The sequence below is a fragment of the Mustela nigripes genome, chromosome 8 (genome assembly GCF_022355385.1).
Source record: "Mustela nigripes isolate SB6536 chromosome 8, MUSNIG.SB6536, whole genome shotgun sequence".
Taxonomy (NCBI): domain Eukaryota; kingdom Metazoa; phylum Chordata; class Mammalia; order Carnivora; family Mustelidae; genus Mustela; species Mustela nigripes.
This window is the reverse complement of record NC_081564.1, coordinates 88,610,283-88,633,357: the sequence shown is the minus strand read 5'-3', so window position 1 is coordinate 88,633,357 and position 23,075 is coordinate 88,610,283. Positions and strand designations below refer to the sequence as shown.

The 23,075-nt window shown below is 47.1% G+C and overlaps 1 long non-coding RNA gene across 1 annotated transcript in view; it reads left to right on the top strand.

Moving 5' to 3' along the window:
- Nucleotides 1-14,604: 14,604 nt before the first annotated feature.
- LOC132023694 (uncharacterized) overlaps nucleotides 14,605-23,075 on the top strand; it is a 14,744-nt gene continuing 6,273 nt past the window's right edge. The window contains exon 1 of the long non-coding RNA XR_009406024.1: nucleotides 14,605-22,679. This is a non-coding gene — a long non-coding RNA (uncharacterized LOC132023694). The remainder of the gene's footprint in view (nucleotides 22,680-23,075) is intronic.

The window sequence follows — 23,075 nt, the reverse complement described above, 5'->3', positions numbered from 1 at the left end:
TCTGATATAAGCAAATAACCCAACAACAAGCCCTGGCGTATTTCTCCCTTATTCCTTTTATTTATGGTTGCAGGAGAGGTTTAATTAGATTGCACTCTTCTTCTAGGACTCCGTGTCCATGGGGCATAGGCCACACACTCTGTAGGCAGCTGTTCCTGGGGGAGGGACTGGCTTCCATAGAGAGATGGTAAGTTTACAGGAACTAGCAAAAGGTATGTCTGCTGGGGGATACAGAGTTTAAACGGACCCTGTGGCCCTAGGCTCCATGAGTAGAGGAGGGCTGGGTGCCCCATGAGGGCACCCTTTATGGTGTTAAGAAAGGCCATGAACTTCCCCCCCGGAGCACTTTCCGGTCTCCTCCACATCTTCAGGCTTTTGTGGTCCTTGGAGCAATGAGGTTCTCTGGAATATGGAATTTATTTTGCAATGACCTCGAAATAGAGTGTTGATCTGAAGACCCAGTAAAACCTCACCAAACTGCTCTCTGTCCCTTCAGGCTCTGGAAGGTGGCCTCCGCCTGTCCCCTGAAGCCGGCGGGGCGGCATCGCTGGACACGAGGGCTCCGCGGTGCACCACTTATCCAGAGATGCTGCTTTCGGCTGGTCACATCCAGCTGGGCGTCTCAGTGACAAGGCTGCTCCACACTTGCCCCATCGATCTCCTGTCACTCATTAGTAAGTGACTGTGCTAGACATGGCCCTTGGGCATTTTTCCAATGCAAAGCCACTTAGCATTAAAATTGCAGCATCTCTTTTGGCTTTTTTACAAGTCTTTACCAAGTCCATTTAAAAACCAGCCTCGAATCATGAGCCCCCTCTCCGGATGGCCTCCACGTTGCCCTTTGACCTCTACAAGACAACGGGAACAACCGTGCCCTTTAACATTAAATTTTTCCTATCGTAGGCACATCTAGGGAAATGTGCTACACACGGAGAAGATGTTCTGACGACCTGAGAGCCGAGTGGGCTGTGTTATCACCGTGTCCTCGACACTTCCACAGCCCAGCGTCAACAGTCTTGTCTTCTGCTCGCAGCAGCTGAAATTGCAGTGGAGAAGGTGCTCGGAGAGTTCGATTTACACGCGCCTCAACGTTTAGAAGTGAGCATTTGAGAACCGGGGAATGGGTGAATTGATGGTTTTCCCTCCCTCCCTCCCAGATTTCCCCCGGGGAGGCGAGGAGGAAGTTCAGGAGAGGTCGCCTGCCGGGGAGGAGCCCACCGGAGCCCACCTCATAGACATTTTGTAGTTTTTAAAGAACAATCTGTTTTTAAAATTCTTGTCTCAGAAGAACCTCTGTTACGGAGACACCGATCACCTGTTTGGAAGAAAATATACATCTTTCGATGAACAGACTAGGCTAGGCCCGAAGGTCAAGGTCACTGGCTGAGAGCTCAGAGCAAGGGCTGGTCCCTCAGAGGGACAGGGCGGCCGTCAGGAGCACCGGGACCCTCGCTGGTGGTCCCCTATGTGGCCTACGTGGGCTTGCGCCTGAGCCTGCGACCTCATGACGCGTGTTCATGGCTCGTGTGCAGGGAGCCAGCCCGTGCCATGAGCGTCGGCCCGCAGCCGGGGCCGTGGCACACTGCAGTCTGGATGAGGCTCACATGATGGCACGCGGGAGACCTACATCTCTTGTCCCTGGCCCATGTGGAGGCCCGAAGGGGTGACGCTCTCTGCAAACATGTTCTGTTCTCACTTGGATCAGCCCGAGGAGGGAAAGAGAAGAGGCTTAAAACCCACGCGATTCTTACATGGTGTTTCAAGAAGTAAAACTGTACTTTCCAAGATCACAGAATAAATCCCCATTTAGTGTTTTATTATTTTTGCTTAGTAAAATAATGTAAAAATTTTCTAGAGCATAGCGAAGAATAAAGATTAGATTAAATACAAAAACTTTCAAGAACTAACACAAGATTCGAACCCTCTAAATGAATATTCTTATTTCTTTGTACTTCCTTTTCATCTTTCCACATTCAGCCAAACATCTATGCAGCAGTAGTCTTCAGTTTAACTACACAGAACACGAGCCGAAAATGCCATTTTCTAATTTTCTTCCAGTCACGTCATCTAACCTCATCACTGCGGTTACACTAGCAACTCATTCGCACACCCATGTACCCACACCCACACCCAGACACACATGCAAACACACAGACAAACACACACAATAAGCTTTATGTAGTATAGATTCATCTCCATACACATAGAAGTGTATCTAAATCTGTGCTATTACAGTCAAACATGCATGTGTTCTTGTAATTATCCTTGTCAATTTCAACTTTTATATAACTTCATGTGTTTGTCTTAACTAGAAAGATACTTCAAATATTTTCTAAATTCTCATGGTGCCTAGAATAGTGACCTACTAATTTGTCACAGGTACTAATGCTCCATAATTCTAAAATGGGAGTTGGTCAAAAAGTTTAGGACACCCTAGGAAATTAACAAGGCTTTTGAAAATATATGTGTGAAAATGGGTAAGATGGTATCAAAAAGATGGTATCAGATGTGCTCATCTGATCTGATCTGAAGGTGATGTGGAGCCATGGAGGGTTGGGAGGGAAGTGGACACCCATAACGATCCCTGAGTCATGTCCTGCGGATAAATAGTCCACTTTGGGACCATCACGTCACCCAGATTATACATTAGCTATGCAGCAAAGAGGAAATCAGATACTTTCTATCTCCCCAAGACCAGTTAAAGGGACAGAGAAGTCCTATTCCCAGGAGCAGGTTTGGGAGATGTATAGAAAACAAAACAAAACAAAACAAAACAAAAAATAAAATGACCCAACAACAACCCAGATTTCAATTAAAGCCAATGAGACCCCAAAGTTTTCTATTTTTTGCAAACCAGGTGCTGAAGAAAATGCATGATTTACATTTGGAAAGTAGACGTGTTTTCCCAGGTGACATTGGATACAAGGACTGGGTTGGTCCGTAGTAGACATGTTCAGTTCTTAATACGGATGGGACTTCTGTGTTCATTTTGACATTAAGAAATGATACCAGTTTAGTTTAAGGACTTTTTAAAATTATATTTGCTTGGCAATCACTTCCATGAAATAGCTACTAAGGTGAACAGTAAAAATAATTAAAACAGAATTGCTGGAATGAGATCCCAGAGAGCACAAGCTGGGAGTGGGTGTAATGGCCATTGACTTGGGAGCCTTGAGGCGGAGTGTTCAGAGGTAGTGCAGTTATCAGTGATGAGGGTTGTCGTGCGTGTGCAGGAGGCTCATAGTAGAGGCAGGGGAAGGAGAATGTAGAACTGAGAGACTCACGCACGTGGGGGTTGCCGTCCCTCAGAGACAAGAGCAGGAGTGGAGACAACAGTCCAGACATCAGTGCTGGCAGAGCTAAAGCGTCTGTGGCCGAGAGACTGAGAGGTGCTTCCGACAGTAAACAATGACATCCTCAATTCAAGACTAAATATATATAGCCAAGAAGTGCCAATAAACATCAATGGCCTAGAGATAAAATATCAACACCTTTCAGTAATCAATAACATACAAGTGGTGAAAAATTAGTAATAAATAATGTTGTTGATGACATGAGAAAACCAGGACTCCCAGACCCTTTTGGGGGGATTGTCAATTGCTACAGTCTTGAAGAAGAAACAGTTTAGAAAAGTATTAAAAATGTGAATTTTAGGTACACCTGGGTGGCTCAGTGGGTTAAACCTCTGCTTTTGGCTCAGGTCATGGTCTCAGGGTCCTGGGATCGAGCCTCACACCGGGCTCTCTGCTCAGCGGGGAGCCTGCTTTGCCCTCTCCCTGTGCCTGCCTGTCTGCCTGCTGTGATCTCCCTCCCTCTCTCTCTCTCTCTGTCAAATAAATAAGTAAAATCTTTAAAAAATGTGAACTTTGGTTATGATTTGACACAGTTATTCCAGCTGTATGACGGGGGCAAGTGAAAAATTCCTATAGATTTTATACTTAAATAGGTAGATAGTCAAAGTATACTCTTCAACGGAAGGCTGTGGGAGCAGGTTATTAGCGAGCATACTTACATTTTGTAAAGACAAACAGCTATGTAAGTGTTCATGAAGAAGAAAGGAAGACATTTGTCGTCAGGAGACTGCACATGCCTCTAGTCACCGGCTTTTGAGTGGCTTTTCTTCTTTCTCTGACCTGTCCTTACTCGGATAACCATTTGAGCTCGCTCTTGTTTGCATTTCACAGATGAGGAAACAGGGAGAGACCAAGCAACTTTTCAAGGAAGAACAGCTCATGGCTTATGAGGGCGTGGCTTTCCCTCCTGCATTCTGTTTCCCCAGAAGAAAAATAAGGTTCCCATGGATAGTTCTCATCTTGCATCAGTTGACAAGAATCACAATCATAAATGCCCCTCAGGAAAAGAAAGAGAAAGGAAAAAAGATAGAGCAGTTGAGGGCGGAGACCATTTATAATTGTAATATTGATTTTACAAAAGGAGGTCTAGGTGCATCTTTCAAAGGAAGACCGTGTGTAGAAATGGGGTTTCTTAGTCTGGCGATGCGGGAATCGTGGAAGAACGGGCGGATGGGAGGGCTGCCATGCGGAGTCAGCAAATGCAGCCCTGGCGGTTCAACGCAACTGAGGAATCATTGATCTCTACCTCGGAGACTAATGACGTACTCTATGTTGGCTGATTGAATTTAAATAAACAAACAAACAAAAAACCAAAACCAGTTAGCTAATCGAGTAGGACATTTGTGAGCTGGAGGGTATTTAGAATGGTTTCCTGTGTATCCTGACCATCGTCCTCGGCAACATGTTGATAAAAGGGGGCAGAGCTGGATACTGTTGCGGATACTTTGGTCCCATCTGCAGGTTCACCCTCTGCAGGTGTGTGTTTGCTTGTGGGGCCTCACACACGGCGGCACCTGTTTGCGGACGACACACCGGTCTCTCCCTTGGTGGATGACACACCGGTCTCTCCCTCTCACTCGACTGTGAACTTCTGTAGGGCAGGAACTCGGTCAGCATCTTCCTTCTCCAACAAGATTTATTACATATTAGTCCACAGCCACACGGAACATTTTGAATAAACACAATTCTAATCGGAAGGATGCCCTATTGATGAGAAGCTGTTTGAGGAGTGATGAGATACCAGGACTGACTGCACGTGGGGGCTGTTTCCTCTTCCTGCTCCAAAGACAAGCCTGACTCTGAGGGTCTCCGACGACTTTTCTTCAGTGGTGGTGCTCAGTAGGCCTTATGGACGTTTCTTCCCCACTCACATGTGTGTGTTAGGATATCAATTTTACAACTTTTATTTTGAGATTTTTCTCTCATTTTCTAAGTTTCCAAAAAATCAGCAGTATTTGTCATTTTTCAGAACTGGTTAGGGCTTACCTAAACAAAGTATTTCTCTTTTATGTGGTATATGTGCTTAGTAGCACTGTATTAACATTCTCAAATACAGACTTTTCATTGTGCTAATCCTAGGAAAGCAAAATCAACATCCAAGTGGTAAGTGTTTAGAAAGAAAATTGATCAATTTGTCCTAAGTTCCATGAAGATGAACTGAGGTCAATCCACTTTACCTATTAAGATTTCGAAGATATCTGGTTGGATTACTTTTCACAGCAAAAGGTTGTTTTCCACTGGGGCTTAGTAAAGATTAAAAAAGAAGAAGAGGAAGAAAACAAAGCTTTAAGATTAAACCCTAGGGAAAAAAAAACAGCTCTGAGTACAGGTACACCTTGCCAGGTCCCGGCAAAGTGCCCATGAAAATGCAGTGCATGCTGGTGGCTTTTCGTGGAAGACATTGCTCTAGCCCAACGTACAGGTGATGACTCCACGTCAACACCCCAACCTTTCCAGAGGTGATCACTCCTGCTAAGAGTTGGAGGGCACCACATGGAATGTTCCAGGAGGATCAAAGTAGTTCACTGCAGATGAGTCGTCGTGCCTTAAGAAACCCTGCAAAAAAAAAAAAAAAAAAAAGAACCCCTGCAGAGATGTTCCCGTAGAGACAATCACTAAGTCTACCTGCTCGTTATTAAGGAACAAGAGTCTTACACATGCAACAATCCAAGAAGGAAGGAAGAGAAGAGTTTAATCTTTGTTTCCTCAAATAACTCCTGTCCCAACGCCTCTGTACAGGGGCACCAGGTGATGCTCAGGCTGAACCACGGTTTTGGGGGAAGGACATGGTCATCTAAGGAAGTGCAGCCATGGGCTGACTCTGTGTGGAGCCTGGGTAGTCTCTGGATTCCAGAATTCAGCGGGACGTTTGGTGGCAGAAGATTCTGGCACTTGATGTTTCTCCCATAATCTTTTCTTTTCTTTTTCTTTCTTAAGATTTTATTTATTTATTTATTTTATTTATTTGACAGAGTGCGAGAGCACAACTGGTGGGGGAGGGGAGAGGGAAAAGTAGGTTTCTTGCTGAGCAGGGAGCCCCAAATGCTGGGCTTCATGACCTGGGACTTAACAGACAGAGCCTCTCAAGAGCCCCCCTCCCACAATGTTTTCAAACAGTATTTGCCCACATAGCCATTACAGGTCAAAAGCGAGGGAAGAGAGATTGCCATTTGATTTTTAGCTTTGCTTCCGTCGCGGCTTCGAAGCTGGGAGCTGTGAACTGAATCCCCTGTGGATAAACTGGAGTCATTTTTTCCAGCAATAGAAGATCAGCCTTCGGGCCCCGAACCGCCAACTCTCAGAAATGACCCTGCTGCTCTCGTCTGAGTCGAGTGCTACCCTGTGTGCTCTGTAGCAGAGAGGACGTTGTCATAAAGTGAGAAACAGCGCTTGACAGTGAGAAAACACAACACGCTGAAGTGAGTTCACAGGAACTGGCAACACCAGGGAAGAAACTTAAGTGATTTCCTGAGAGCGGAGGTGTTCCACATTGTGGGGAAGATGCTTACGGGAGAGAAGTTAGTAACCATCTCAACATGGTGAACAGGAGCTGCTCAAAGGACATGTCAGTCTCCCTGGTGTTGCTGGAGACCGGACAGGGTGGGCGTGGGGCTCCAGATGATTCCATTCCCATGAGTCAGTTAGGGTTTTCTCCAGCCACAAGTTCCAGACATGTTGGCCGTGGTGACCGAAACCTGTGTCGTAGGGCAAGAAGTCTGGGACAGACCCAGCAGGAGCCATGTAGCAGCTTTAGGCCATCAGGGAACAAGGCACCTACTTTCCATCTCGTCACCTCATGCGTTGGCTTCAGTCTTCTTCTCACCTTATCCAGGTCACAGAACGGCTGCGTCACTCGACATGTCACCCCTCCATCAAGAGGGGAAAGGACAGACAAAGCAGGGAGCACCTTTATGAAGAAAGCCAAAGCTTTTCAGAAAAACCTCAGAAGACTTCTGCTTGGATTTCTCATTGTGTGCACCGTGCCCCAAGGCTAGGCCACCTGCAGTCTCTGCCCGGGGTTTGTAATTGTTCGGGGGGCCTCCTCATTTAGGAAGGAGGAAAACAATGGTCTCCCGTCCCCACCAGAAACATCTCAAAACCCACACCCCCAGAATAACCATGAAGAAAACATCAGAATCATAAAAAATGGAAGGTCATTCTACAAAATGCCTGACGCACACGTCTTAAGTCTGTCAAGGCCATCCAAACCAATGAGGATGTGAGAAATTGTCACAGCCTCTAGGAGCCTAAGGAAGCTTGAAAGCTAAACGTACGGTCGTGTCCTGGATGGGATCCTGGGGCGGAAAAAGAACGCGAGAGGAAACAGAAGAAATCAGAGTCAGCCTGGAGTTTAGGAACTAGAAGGTAGTGACACTGGTTGAGCGAACAGTCACCAGCGGGGAAGCAGGTTATGGGGTATCGGGCAGCCTCTTGCTATCTTCACAGCTTTTCGGTAAATCGGAAACTATTACAGAATTAGAAACTTATTTAAAAAGTCAATCTTTGCAAACCTGTACTGAAACATGAATTCAGTTTCCCATTAAGCCCACAGTCCGCGGAGCATGGCCTTTGCCTCGCATCCTACAGGCTTCTCGGGAATGGTGGGGGCGCAGGGCTCCCGGCAGAGAGCGGCCGCATCAGCCTCGGGGAGAGGGGCCTCTCCCTGGTCTGCTGTCAGGGTGCACGTGTGGATGGTGGTCCTCTTCGTGTCCAGGTTTTTAAAAATCTGACAAACAAAGACAAAGAAGATAAAAAGTAAAACCAAGAGCTCCATAATTATCACAGTTGTTCATGGTGTTTGGTCTTCATGGGAAGTCTTGGGTGAGGCAACCAGACATCTTGTGTGTGTGTTTTCATTTTCATGATAGCTTGGTAGCTATGTGATCGAGACCATAAGAAAGTTTCTTCAAGTTGTCATCTATATGCATATGCAAAGCATCTGAGGCCTCAAGGGTTTACACTAAGTTCTCTGGGCTTTTGGAATCCTGTGCTTTCCTTTCTTCTTTGTAAAAAACAAGGTGATCTTTGGAAGGTGTCCTGCCGTGGCTTCCTGTGGGCTCCTGGCATCTTCTGTGTGACTCTGAGCAAATAGCTCAACCTCTCTGGGCTGCTCTTCTCGGGCTGCAGCACCAACAGGAAACATCATCCTCACTCCGCGTTTCCAGAACATTGTAGAGATTAATGAAACGATGCTTGTGAGAAGCAGAAGTGCTCAGAGGTTGGCACAGTGACATTGTGACTCATTCTTCACTGTCATGGAGAAATGCTGCAAACATAATGCATGCAAACTGGATGTGTAAATATTTGTGTACACAGACTCTCCTGCCTTTATGAGGGTTCATAAAACTCATAGCATTCATTGATTTTTGTCTTATTGTAAAGAAAAAAAAAGAGCAATAAAATGTATTCAGTACATAAAAACACTTAAAAACCTCTCCCTTTGCCAAAAGAAGTATGCTTGGCTAGTTAAGCCCATTGTCATTTTGTTGAAGATTTGCATATTAATGCACCTGCACCCCACAAACTAACAAACAAACAAAGGGGAGTCTTTGCCTTTAGGATTCTAAGTGCCAACCAAATGCCAGGATTTTCTATAATGGTCAGAGAAATGTAGAACATTCCCTCCCCAAAGCATTCAGATTTTGTAATGGCAGAAAGTTGTCTGAACCTTCCATTGTGGTTTGTTGCCAGATTGAGATTAAGATTCAGTGCTCTTCACTGAAAATGCGTAAAATAAAATAAAATGGAAAAAAAAAAGATTCAGTGTTCTAAATTTTAACCGCAGAAATCATCACACCATGTGACTATCTGTGGGGATGACTTTTGTGATCAGCACGACTTCGTTTTCTGCTTTTCCTTGACTTCATAGTTTTGATCGCAGTGTGGTGCACAGATAAGATTAGTACCACTTGGCCAAAGTCAGAAGACTCCCTCTGCTGCCCTGGAGACCTGCAGCTGCTGGATGGACTGTAAGCAGCAGAGGAGATGGTTTTAGCATAGGCTCCCTCTTGGCATGGGAATGGGTCTTCACACATATATCAGCTCTCTTCTCTCTTCGGTGGCGATTTTAGAGTTTCAGAATTTGTTGTCTGATGTGTTCTACTTAATGTGTGAGTGTGCAAGTTAAACATTGCATGAGGAAGGCTTAGATTACTTTAAGAGTAATTCCCTCACTCTCAGAAGAGAGAGGTGAAGATACAGTGATGTAATCCCCTCCCAGGGATACCCTTAGATAGGTACCCAATGTCTTGCAGGGTTCTTTCCGTCCTTGGAATCCTACTGAAAAGAAAAAAGTATTATTAATTGCTCTCCTAAGGCAGAGCCCATAGAAAGAGTAAGGATGCACAGAGGGAGGAAGGTCTCTCAGATTTCCTAGTTTATACTTTTCCTCAAATGGCTTTTCTCATGAAAAGGGCAGAACGAAAGCACGACAAGACTCCAGAACCACAGGCTATCTTCCTGGTGGAAAGGCAGGATTTTGTGAAAGCTATAGAGAAAAAGTTAGCTTATTTTCAAAATATTATCTTATGGGTGGAAATAATTCACAGGTGCATAATTAGTGTTTTTTTTTTTTCACCATGTGTCTATAGGTTAAAGCTAATATGGTTTAGAAAAATGAGGAAGGCCATTCATTTGTATAGCCCTTCCCATATGCACACACATATTCAAATAGATACTTACCTTCTCAATGAATCTGAAGGTATCTCATGAGCAGGCTCATGGTTGGGCTAGCTGTGGCTGTGTCACTGTTGATTCCTGTTGGTTTCATTTGGAGGAATTTATTTAGATTTCCTCCAAGAGATTCAAGCATCAAATGTCCAACAGATTTCCCTGAGATGAAACTAGATATTTCTAATGTATTTTAAATGGTCGTTAGATTACCGACATTGGCTTACCTCGTCTGAAATTTGCTGACGCTGCTTCTAAATGTTAATCACGATTTCTGGCTTTTTATTTATATAATTTAATCTTAAACCTGCCCATGAGTTACTGCCACGCAGCCCGGTGTGCCTTATTGTAAGCGTCACTGCCTGTTTGTACCAGTGCAGAAGGGGAGTGGGTCCCCGGGGGGCCGGCCGGCCGCTCTGAGGAGAGAGGGTCTGTGGCAGATACCTCACACGCTGCAGGAGAAGCTGTCTTCCTGAATGCGAGATGGCTCGGTTCAAAACGGGTGAACGTGGGTAAAAATACGTGGACGCCGTCAACAGACACGGCTATGGAACAAACAAGATAGAATCCCTACCTTATAGGCTGTTACCCCGAACCACACAATGGCTACAGACCCATTGATCACCTATCACCATCAAGAGATTGTTAAGATGGAGTTAAGAATGGTAATGAATAAAAAGTAAACATGCTTTGCAGAAAAAAGAAGAAAAAAAAAAAGCTGTCAATTTCATTCTCCAAAGTCTGTGGCGAGACTTGAGTCGCTCACAGTGGCCAGAGGGATCGGTCTCTTCCCACCAGCCGATCTGCAGGAGCCTGAAGGGAGGTGGGTTTCTCCCCCTCTCGATGTTGGAAACACGCACTTTCTGTAAACAGAAGGCTAGAATGAAGCTTACAGGAAACCGAACAGATGGCACAATAATAATTTGTCAGATTCCTCCCCGTACGACAATGATCGTTGGAATTTTCAGGGCACAATCTATGACCCTTCTACCTTCTCAAGGCACGTGAAAGCTCTCCGCAGTGGAATGTTACAGGCAGTTTTTGCAAGCCTAGTCTTTATTTTCTTTTAGACAAAAAGAAACCTTTTGCATTGGTCATCCAGAGTTATGTCTTATCTATATTTGAGTGGCATAGCCTCCAAGATGGAGTAAGCAAACCTAATTTAATGTATCCATCTCCTTCAATTAACATTCTGCTACAAAATGCTTCTCCTGTTTCTCCTTTTATGCATCCCCCTCCTCCATTTATCTTTCTCAGCCACCTGAGAGGGATAGCTTGAAATAGTTCGATGATCGCCAGACCCCACGGACCACTCACCCCCTGTAAATGCCACCAAGAACTTAGTTGGGGGCAAACTGTAGGCACTGAATCCTTACTCTCCAGGAAGCCCCTTTCCAGTTGGATTCACCAGGGTCATCATGAATTTAAAATACCTCACCATATCCCGGGATGGAACTGTGGGAATTCTGGTTGGCCATTTTTTTTTAAATACCTCATTATAGCTATGAATAGTGCTTCCCAGCATAGGGAAAACGAAGTCTTCGTTACCACCTTAACCAAAATGAATGCTTGACGAATAGCTGCTCTGAGTCATTTTGCTGAAGTTCAGCATTTTAGGATTCTTAGAACCATTTATTATGGGTGATAGTTTTCATCTCTGTGTAAGTCAAATTTTCTTCAATTTACCTTGAGAAAAAAATACATGCAAATATCTAAGACAACCTGAGACACACAGTAATTAACAAAAATAACCTCCAGAGAGACTCTTAGAGTCCAGACTTTATAAATATATTTCTTTGTATGTTTAAGCTGTATTGTAGCACATTCCAAAGCAAGATAGCTTTTGTTTGGTTTGCTTTTGTTTGGTTCTTGGCGTCAAAATGACCACAGCTCGTTTCTTGAAGACAAATACAATAAAAACCTTTACGGCCACTGCTCGTTAGCATCATAGCTCATGGTAACGCCTGACAGAAGAGAAGGTATTTATCTAGGGTGCCAGTAACTAGGTAACTAGTTTGCTGGGATTTTAAAATATGAGCGCTTTTTCTTCCAAAGTCATTTGTCCCTCAAGTAGTCGTTTGAACAGAGGGTATGAGAACACCCTCCACAAGTCATCAATCAGATGCTCGACTAGTTGCTTCTCATCATTGCTATGATGGCTTTAATACCAGCTTATGTGAAAGTATCTAGCACAGTAAATTGTATGGTTGCTCTTCTATTTCCCCACTTTTCTTTCGTCTTGGCTACATCCAGTAATTTTTAATACATATTACTGCATACTTGGTGCATTCTAGCTTCATAAAAACCTCTAAACACATATATGGGCTCTGTATATGCAAAAATGTCATTCTTAATGTTGTTCAGCTCTGATTTAGAAAGACTGTAAGTCAGTGTCAGATGGCTACTCTGTTCCCCTCTTTGTTGCACACCACAACATTTATTCGTTTTACCATTAATATCCAAGATATCCCTTCGTATTGGTCAAAAAACACACACATATACAACCATCATCATCCACAGATGGGCGAAGGTTCACAGACAATCAGGAAATTAGATTTCTCTCTAAGTCAATTAAGTAAAAGGGAATATTTATTCAGGGTCCTGCAGCTGTTCTGATTAGGGGCTTTTGGTTCATGATGCAATGTTTGTTGAACCTGGCCAAATGATGAATTGGGATGCATTCTACTCCCTTGTCCCCAAAGCTATTTGTTTTTCTTTTAAAAGCTCTCTATAATGTTTTCTTAATGTGGATGGGAAAATAAACAAACTTCTAGGTTGAAATGTAAGCGTCAATATGGAATCCACTAATTTGCTGATTGTTGATGAAAATCAGGCAGTCTATAAACATTATCCATGATGGATGCGTAAATCTAGCTCTCCCAGGATGCCAGGCCCACTGTAGGAACTGAACATGTGGGTATTTTTTACGGGATAAATGAATAAAATATATGATCTTAAATGATGAGACTGAATTTTGTAATAAATATGCCAGATCTTCAAATGACGAGATGGACGTCATCCCATTCAGAGAAGTCAGTTGGAGAAGCTATGGATGGACTCATTTTGGGGAATTCCTTCAAAGTCTGCATCACATCTTATTCTTCTCAGTAGTGAGAAATGCTATTCCTCTCAAGGTGTATTTGAATTCTTGTTTCACATCCATGTGGTCCACTGTATCAATACAATCAGTCGAAACAATGTAACGGAAAGCACACTGCATGGTGAAGAGGTTCATCTTGATTTCCCCCTTTGGAGTAATTCAGAGGTACACACCACGATTTTCTCAAAATACATGGATAGGCTATTCTACTTGGAGCATACCACCAATATAAGAGAAACACACTGATATTCGCTCTACAAAGGGCTGCGGGCATCTCATGTTGGTACCAGGTGGTGCTAATGCAAGGTGCTCGCCCCTTACTGCCTCCTAGGATGTTCTAGCCCGATTCTTGTGCTTGCCTCACTTTCCTTCACTACATGAACAGCTGGAGGGCGGGAACAATGTCACCTTCACAGCTACAACCTCACTATGCTTAACATAATACTGTTACAACATAATACCCAGCATGGTGCTCAGCAAATGTACATTGATAAGTAAAAGACTATTGTAATACTTTTCTACTGACTTTGGGGGAGTATTAGGGAGGTGGATGTTTTCACTGAAGACTCTCATCTCTTGAGTCTAAGTTCTTTTGCTCCTTGGTTCATTCCTGGTTACTCTTTTCTTCATAAAGCATTATTTTATCCAACTCTGTCTGAAGGATCAGAACAAATGTCAAGGCTTCGCTGTTTCTGTTCATCAATCAAAGTGCTTGGCACAATCTTCAGAGAAACCTTCTTCGTGCACAGTTTTCTTTCAGGATGTGAGCATTTGTCTCTTGGTCTAAATTTAACTCTTCAGCCGTCATTGTCCTCGCTAATCATGTATTGGAATCAGCCAAATCTCTGACCTTTTCAGCATTGTCTTTGGTCCTCTGGTGACAGCATGACTGTACATCACCCAGCACATCTTCCTGCCTGCTCTAAAATCTCCTGTGGCAGCCAAAATTTCTTGCTCTTGTTGTTGCTTCTTTTATGATGCCAAATTTCTCACTTGTAGGTTTAACTTCTTGAAAATTATACTACATACTAAATAATGATTATGAATTTATACAGTATGAAACTCCATAAGTGCTACTCTCAGATGCTAGACAAAACGGGCTTTTCCTCCCCTAAAGTACTTCCACTTCAAGGTAAGAAGTTTTCATAGCACATACCAAAGCTCTAACTATACAAGATAAACAACAGAAACAGTATCATGTTTGGTAGTTTCATGTTGTAAATATATGTACATAAAATGCAGAGTTTGTTTTTATGAGTATCTTTAAACAATGACAAGTGGAAATGGTCTTCCTTGATGGCCTTGGGATGCATGATCTATCCTCTACTATGTCTACTTTGAAAATGTAGGGCTCTAGTTTCCCCTTCTTGGAGTGAGGACCCATGGCATCTACAGTGTAGTCTCACTTGAACATTTCAGGAGATTAATCTGACAAAAATTGGTTAAAGGTTCATTTGAAAGATAGGAACCCAGTGGCCAGTGTGTCCAAAACAAATAGCTACCCCTAAGTGTCCTGATATTTTTACCCCAAAATGGCGTATCTATTTACCAGGGAGTTGAAGTGATTATTGAATTAAATACCAGACTAGAAGGAGGCTGATATATTTGCAGATTACTCATGGGAAATGCAAAATACAAAACCATATGACTTTATGAGTGAGCAACAGATTGTGAAATGATTAAAAAGAGAAATTTTGGATCAGTAAATTACACATTGTCCAATGACTCCTGGAATTATTGAACTAGAGGAGTTCCAACCCTCTGAGGAGGAGTCCAACCCTCTGACTTTCCAGGCGATGAGAATGCTTGGTGGCTAAGTGATCTGTCCAAGGTGATCATCCAGGAGAGCAGGAGGAAAACCACGGCTAAGAGTTTGGGTGGGACATCCCACGTCGGTGTTTCCCACAAGGATGTATTGATCGCCTTGTAGGAGTTTGCAACTTAATGTAATTATGACAACATAATTATAACAAAAAGATCATACATACCCATTACGTAATTAAACATATTCTTAATAAGCATTTGCTGTATATCACACTCTGCCAGATATTTGAGATGGAAGGAAAACTGTGTTCCAGTGGCCGCCCCCAAGGATCTTAGTCTAGTTGGCGAGACCAACATGTAGCAGGTAATTTGAATCCATTTGAGTACATGGTTAGGCACAAGGAACTGAGGCCATACAGATGGGGGGCTAGTGCATCCAGCCAGGTGATGATGGGAGAGACGTTCATTGAAAGAAGTGATGTGTGGGTTAGTCAAGCAGAAGCAAAGCTCGGTGTCTGTCTGTCTGCCTGTCCACGTCCATCTGTGACATCTTAGTTTAGAAAGTGCTGATGCAAAGGCAAACAGTAGCCCTCTTTGGAGGATCTCTAAGCAGACTGGGCCCTTTTTCTTGGGTATCAGGTTTCAGACAAGGACTGAAAAGGTCAGCTGCATGGAGCACACACAGCTTCCCTCACACTGCACGGAAGCACCCCTGTTCCATTCGATAGAACAGTTAAAAGGAGAATAAAACCAGAGAAGCAAGTGGGAAGACAGTGGGTATAAATACAATGAGGGAGGCTAGGAAGCACTCAATGGAAGAAGTAACGTATGAGAGCAAGATTAGGGCGTCCCTGGTGGGAATCCAGGATGCAGACAGAAAAGCAGGGAGCTCCGTGTGGAAGGAGGTCGGCCTGGGGCATCCAGAGGAGAACGGCTGCCGTCGCTGCTCAGCCGTCCAGTCGTCCGCTCGGAGAAGAAGTCGCGCTCCTCAAGGCAGGAGACCTTCCTTCCAGAACTCACCCCGCTTCAAGGAGCTGCTGTGTCGGAAGCCCCAAGTTATTCCCTCCCGTGAAGTCAGGGGTGACCTGCTCAGTCTGACGCTGACACTCTGACGACACAGCACCAACCACAGACCACTGAACCATAAAAGGAAGTTGTGAATGACGGAAAACGTGTGGAACTTCTAGAAACCTATAGAAGTGATGCTGGAGAATTGCTTCCATCTCAGGCAAAAACACTGACAAAGAGAATCGGCCCTTAACAGGCACTGGTTAGCGCCGCGCTGGAGAAACTCCGCAGGGACCACAGGGCTTCGGGAGAAAGCGATGCAGAGATCAAGTCATTTCCTGAGAGAGACGCTCGGGAAAAAATGTGAAGACCTCGAATACTTGTTTGCCAGGGGACGGGTACTGTTATGCCGCAGAAGGAAACACGAAGACGAGGAGGTACAGCAGCCTACCCTAAAAATGTGTCTGAAAAATCTTACCAGAAAACCCCCCAAACCAGAAAACAAAAATAGCAAAAACAAAGACTAGAAGCTCTTCTTGCTATTCCGGAAGCATTTTTTGTAAGTTGTAACGATTCCTGGATTATTGCTACAGGTGAGACAGAACACATCTATTTTCTTATTTTGTTTTCAAAGTTCCAGGTAAGTGTCATCTTCACAAATTACTCAGTGGGACACGGTGGTCTTTGGTTCAGGGGGTGCACCCCATGTTACTGGGAGCACCAGGGACCCCCCAGGCTGTGAGACCCCTCGGGGGGTCGCCAAGTCCCTTCAAGCATGAAGGACTAATGAGGCAGCCTCTCTGTGGACTCAGAACCGCAGACAGCTTCCCGCTCATCCCACAGGAGTGAAGGTCCCCGTGTCGCCTCGCTGGAGGACACCCCAGCCGGCTCCCAGTGACAGCCGGTCCTGCAGCCTCCCACGGAGCGTCCGTCAGAGGGCTTGCTGCCGTCCCTCTGTAGCCGATGCCTTTCCTCACAATCAACGCTTGCTCAGCCTAATTGGCGGACAAATAATTATCAAGGAGTTCCTGAGGGCCCACCTGTTCCAGGCAGGGGGTCAGGCACCAGGGATAGAGCCATGAAAGTCACAGTCATCATCCTGGCTCCCACGGGGCGGCCACGCCAGAGGCCGGGGCCAATACACCAAGAGCCAACAGATGGAAGCACAACCTCGTGACCCGGGAGAAGGGCAGTGAGGGGAAGGGCCGGCTTCCAGGGGAGGGACGAGAGCGCGCTGGGGCCATCCAGGGAACGGCTGGAAAGCTGGTGAGGAGAAGGCAAGGCTTCGCGTGTGAACTCGGTGCGTTCAAGGCTCCGCGGGAAGCCCGGCGTGGACAGCGCCCGCGGTGACCGTGGAGAGAGGGCCCGGGGGGCCAGGACGCCCCATGGCTCTCTCGGCTCCTGCGGGCTTTCGCCGCGTGCCTCTCCCTTCCGAGTCAGCATCATGTGGGTTGGAAAGCCCTGAAAGGCGAGCGACGGACATACAAGGAATCGCGTCGCCCCAGGCTCTCGGGGGAGGAAAGCCGCTGTTGCCCGGTCGGTATCCCAGGGCACCATGCGTGAGTGTGGAGGCTTCAAACGTTCAGGAAGCAGCTTCTACACCGACAGCAGCTGCAGGGACTTTACTCCGTGCCCCAATTTGTGGGCCAGATCTCGCCAGCCCTTCCTGCACACCTGCTCCTCCTCGCCCGGGCTCGGGCCCCGTGAACTGGCCCCATGAACCACACCTGCCCCCTCCCCCAGCCTTGACACCTCACTGCTGTCCTGGGGTTCTCCTTTCTGTCCACACAAGCATCTTCCCTCCCAAGCTCCTGTTCGCACACAGTCAAATGGCTGGAACACCGTGTGGCCTCTCTCACCTCTCCCACATCTGGCCCCTCTGCTAAGCCCATCATCACTTCGGCTAGGTCCTTCCCAAAGAGCCTCCTCCCCCTTCCCCGCCTGCAGAGGCCCCCTTCGGAAATCCCTCTCCTGCAAGCATGGAAGAAGTGGTGTAGAAATTAAAATAATATTTGTTCATGTGCTCAAAGCCGAGGAACTCCCCTCCTGCCCAGATGTGCTCAGCAGAGTGGCCGGCAGGTGATAAGGGCTGGCCCACACTCAGGGCAAGGTCCACGAAGGGTCCTTGCTGCTATCTATGGGATCCTGAGACAAATGCCCTCGACTTGTCTTTCTCGGTTCCCTTCTAGATGTGTGACCTTGAGCAAAATCAACTCCCTGGGCCTCAGTCTCCTCACTTGTAAAGGGGGTCATCGTCTGAACCTTTGAGGGCAGCAGTGAATTTTAACTGAGATGGAGTGAGTAAATACTCAGCATGACTTCGGGCCTCCAAGAGACAGAGGAGTGCCCCCATAGTAGTACTGCTCAGTGTCACTAGTGGACGAGGAGTAATGGAATGAGGATGCAGGTTTTGCCAAACGTAAGTACGTAATTGGATGCTTCCTTTTATTATTTTCACGCGAGGAGGAAGTGATCCTTTCTTTGGCATATGAATAATTGATGTGGAGGGTGAGGTAGAGAGCCTGTAGCACAGAACGTGCTGGAGCCATGGGAGCACGTGGGAGCCCAGGGCTGAGTGGCTGTAGCCTGCTAGGGAGTGCGGGCTGGGGCTTGGGCCGACCGGGGGTCATGTGAGCAGACCGGGGGCGGGTGAGCAGACCGGGGGCCGGGTGAGCAGACCGGGGGCCGGGTGATTGAAGGGGCACAGGTGAGAACCTGGCCGGCCGCTGCCCCCACAGAGCGACTTCAGAGTCAGCGCCCCGGAGAGGAAGACCTCCAGGTAAGAGGGACTCCCGGGCTGTTACTGCGCAGGAACACAGACATCCCTCCGGCTGCTAACACTTCCCGTTTCAGTGTCTCCCCCGCACGTTGCACCCTTTCCTCCTCCTAAAACAGAGATGAAGGGACCTCTGTAACCCTTGCCTGGCCCGCTCCTCCTTACGGACGCCGTCCTCAGAAGGAGCGGAGGCACCGGGAGGCGCCGGGCCGGTCCCCTGCGTCCCGGACGCCGGTCCCTCCTCTTCCTATCTCCCGCCGCTTCTTGTCCCCCCGTTTTCAAGCTCCTACTCGCCGAGGGCCGCGCCCGCCCATGAAAGCACAGGCCCTCCCCTCCAGTCTGTTGTTTGTCACATTTCGGGGATGCGAACACCAGCTTCTAAAGATGGTCGGAACTGTGTATAAAAGAAATAAAAAGTGCAAATAAGCCCTTCGAAGCTGCCGGCCCACACCAGTGGGGCCGATGCACACAACGCCCCAAACAGCGTATGGCCGTCCCGTTCCTCGAAGAATGTCTGTGTGTGTCTTAATTCCGCAAGTGTGGGCGGGCAGGGAGGGAGGGTCTGCCCGTGGCTGGGTCTGGAGGCCACATCTGGGCTTGCACCTGCCTCTGCTCACCCCGGGATTCTTCTTGACGGCCTCCCCGTGCTGCGTGGTCTGCCGGAGAGCGAATCCGGCTTCCGTGCAAGGCTGCCATCAGCTGCCGGCACAGGACCGAAGACCAGGGGAACGTCCTCCAGAGTATTCGGAAGCATGAGGAGGAAGTTTAACTTACGAAAAGAAAGGGAACGGATGCAGACACGAACACAAGACGCAAGCCCGCTGCCCTTCAGGCTCTGGAAAGGTCTTCGGGATCCAAGGATACTCCCAGCGTTGGCTCACAGCAGGCGATGTCTCCCGGATTAATGCCCGTTGAAATCCATTAAAAGAGTATCAAGAACAATTTGTGTGAACACGTTTCTGTGTATTTCCAAGGCTCGGTCAGGGCAGCACGGAATCCAGAAGCAATCCCGCTCACACAGACAGACACCCACGGGTAGGAAGCGGGGATGGAGACCAGCGCGGCCGTGTTCAATGAGCTGCAAATGAGTGGAATGCTCTGTTTTCATGGTCCTGGAAGCCCGGTCTCCAGCACATTTCGGGGCAGACCTGGATGGGGCAGATTTCCCTTCCTGGCCCTCCTTTGTCATGGGGGGAGTTTAGGTGTGAGGACAAAGGTGTAGGGACCTCAGGCCGACTCAGATTTGCCTGGAGGGTTGCCGGTTATTAGCTGTGTAACATAGAGACAATTCTTGAGTTCTCGGAGCAGAAATGCACACGAGATGCAAATACTAAAATCTATCTGGTAATTTTATTGACAGATTAAATTGAGGAGCAAAGGTGAAGTTTCTGACAAAACCCACTGTTCAATGGATATTAGTAATGGTATTCTAATATGCTACCTGCCTGAGTCCAGAGAAAAACAAAATGGTCTGTAAAGGTCCAATACCCATGAGAACCAGGGGAAGAGAGATGTATGACATACTTAATGTACTATTTTAATTCTATCTACCTTCCCAGGGCAGCAATAGAAAGAAACGGTCATAAGATGTGACATCTGTATGTTTGCTGAGTCTGTACAAAATAATTAATGTTTTGATCAGATTAAAAAAATCTTAATTAGGCCTGTGAGATCTGACAGGATATATCCTTTTCCCAGTGGGTCTGTTTAGAAGGCCAAGGATCACTGCTTTGTGGGCTGGCTTGTCTCCCTTGATATGTACCCCAAGAGTGCACCCTGATTCGAACTCCGTGCCAGCCACTTGGCAATGACCTGTCGCTGTTTGCAGGGACACGGGGACTCAGTGGTGGGATATTCCCTTGTCTGCCCTCGAATGAGGAGACACCTTCTGTACCTCTGCTGCATATGTGCATGGCACGTCATGGCTGGGTTTTCTATTTTGTGCACACGGGTGTGGTTACAAACAAAGAGGGAGTTAGAATGAGACACTCTCTGGGCCTACATACACGTCTGCAAGCGAACTCATCTTTCTTCACTTCTGTTCTTCGTGCTTCTACTTTGCAACTGGCTCAAGCCATTTGTTCCCAGTGAGCCACTAACTTTTTTAAAGTTTTATTTGCGTATTTACTTTTTTAGAAAGGGGGAGAGGGAGCGAGAGAAGAGAGGAGGGACGGAGGGAGAGAGAGAAGCTCAAGCAGCCTCCGAGCTGAGCACAGAGCCCAGCATGGGGCTCGATCTCAAGACCCCGAGATCATGACCTGAACTGAAATGAAGAGTTGGATGCTTAACCCATTGTGCCACGGGGTGCCCTGAGCCACTAACTTTGTAACCATACCAAGGGATAGCCCCGTGTAACTTTGACACGTCATTCTTTATCAGTAAGATAGGACTAATGCAGACGTGGGCGGATGAGAGGGCTTTGCCATAAGCAACTTTGAAAGTTGCAAACTCACTTCAATTCGGGGTGATCTATTTGCATTTAATAAATTCTATGGTAATGTTTCTAATCAATTTTGTAGTCATAACCACCTACTTATTACCCTTTGATAAAAGAAAAAAATTGGCCCTAAAACTTGATAAAATGTTAGTTAGAGCTTATGTTCTGAAAAGAGAAGAACAATGCATTTTCCATTTGCTTATCCTGCATTTAATGGAAGTGGACAGGGGTTCATTTCACCACACCTGGTGTGTTGCTTTGAGGTCTTTGCACGTAAGAAGTCTTACAAGTGTAAAGAGAGCTGAGTCTCTATCGGGAGATGTCAGGTCCTCGAGCATCAGTGTCCCTTTTATTAATGGCCTGAAGAGCCTATGAGACCATCTCAGAGATCCCTAGAAAACAAGCTTCACGGAAGTCATCTAAGCCCGTGTAATTCAATATCCTTGTGTAGTAAGGATTCTTGAATGATTTTCTAGAGTCAAGCACGTCGGCTGTCCGAACGGCCCCAAAGGAACCCCAGTGACCCGCTGGTCTCCCAGTCCCGCACGCACGTACCCGGAGGTTGCTCCTGACGGCTGTAGCAGACACGTGACACTTCGGATCTCATACTTTATATTTGTCTTGATATTGTTATCCAAATCCTTAATAATATTCAGCATTTATGAGTAATGACTTTTCTCTTCAGATCGTTTCATAAACATTAAGGATTAATCCTCCTGGCACTTCTGCTAAAAGGGTGAGTGGGCGGCTTCCCAGTTCTATGTAGAAGCGCCCAATTCCCTTTATTCCGGCTCGGCCCAACCGGAGGCTTTGGCCCAGAAGGCACATCCGAGGCGTTTCCCTGCGTCTTTCAAGGGTACAAAATGGCACCGTTTTAACATCACTTCGTTTCCCAGAAAGTCTGTTTGTGATCTGCTGTTGCCCTCGGACACCCCTGAAATGAATCCTGGCCTAAGAAATCTGGTGATTCACCCTGGTGCTCTGAGCTCTCTCTCCCTGCAGAGCTGTCCCACACGGCACGGAGACGAGCCAGGGACCCGGCTTTCCCGGGGCAGACCTTAGCCCGGAGCTTCCATGGTGCCCGGCCGGCGTGGTGGCCCTGGCAGCCCCTGCAGGGACCCCCAAAAGTTTGCTCACCCGGACCTTGGGAGGCATGGAGGGCACAGGCTGTTTGGGGGTCGAGCTTGGCAGTCAGGAGGTCCCAGCGTTGGCGTGAAAGCCCCAGGTGACCTTCCCGACAGCCTCAGGGAAGTTTCCTCCAGCAAGAAGGCCGCGCCCAGAGCTGCTCCTCGCAATCACCCCGATGGCGGGGAGGCTGTTCTCGGGGTAACAGGTGCCAACCCTGACAGCGACTCTATGCTGAGAAGGTGTCCCCGGTAACAGGCGTGATGCGCGGTGAACCGAAATCTGCGCCTGTCTGCGCTCCGCGGGTAATCGTCTCTCTCACCTTCTCCGGACACAGCATTCGCCATGGAGGTGGCCCAGAGCCCGCGTCCCCAGCACCGACACAGGCAGAACACCAGAAGCCCTCCGCGGGAGCACCAGCGGCGCTCTGGTTTCTGGGCTGTGCAGGTTTGTTTGTTTGTTCCCCTTTCCTTTCTCTTTCTTTCTTTCTTTCTTTCTTTTCAATAACAGGAAATGAACTGGCAAAGATTGAAGACCGTTAAAAGATCCTTCTGGAATGTGGAAGTGCTCGTTCCCTGGTTCCTTCAGGAGTTACACTGAGAGGAAACTGTGCCTGAGCCAACCTGCCAGCGTGCCATCTGTACCGAGGGGGAGGGGCAAGCGTAGAGGGAGGAGGGGAAGGGGGGGGCAGGGGGAGGGTAGGAAGCGGAGAGGGAAAGTGGGGGAAGGGGGAGGGAAGAAGGGGGAGGGAGAGAGAGCCGGAGAGGCTGGATGTAGGAGGAGGGAGAGGGGGAGAAGGGGCAGGAGAGAGGACAGGCGACAGGGGGAGGCTCAGCGGGGTTA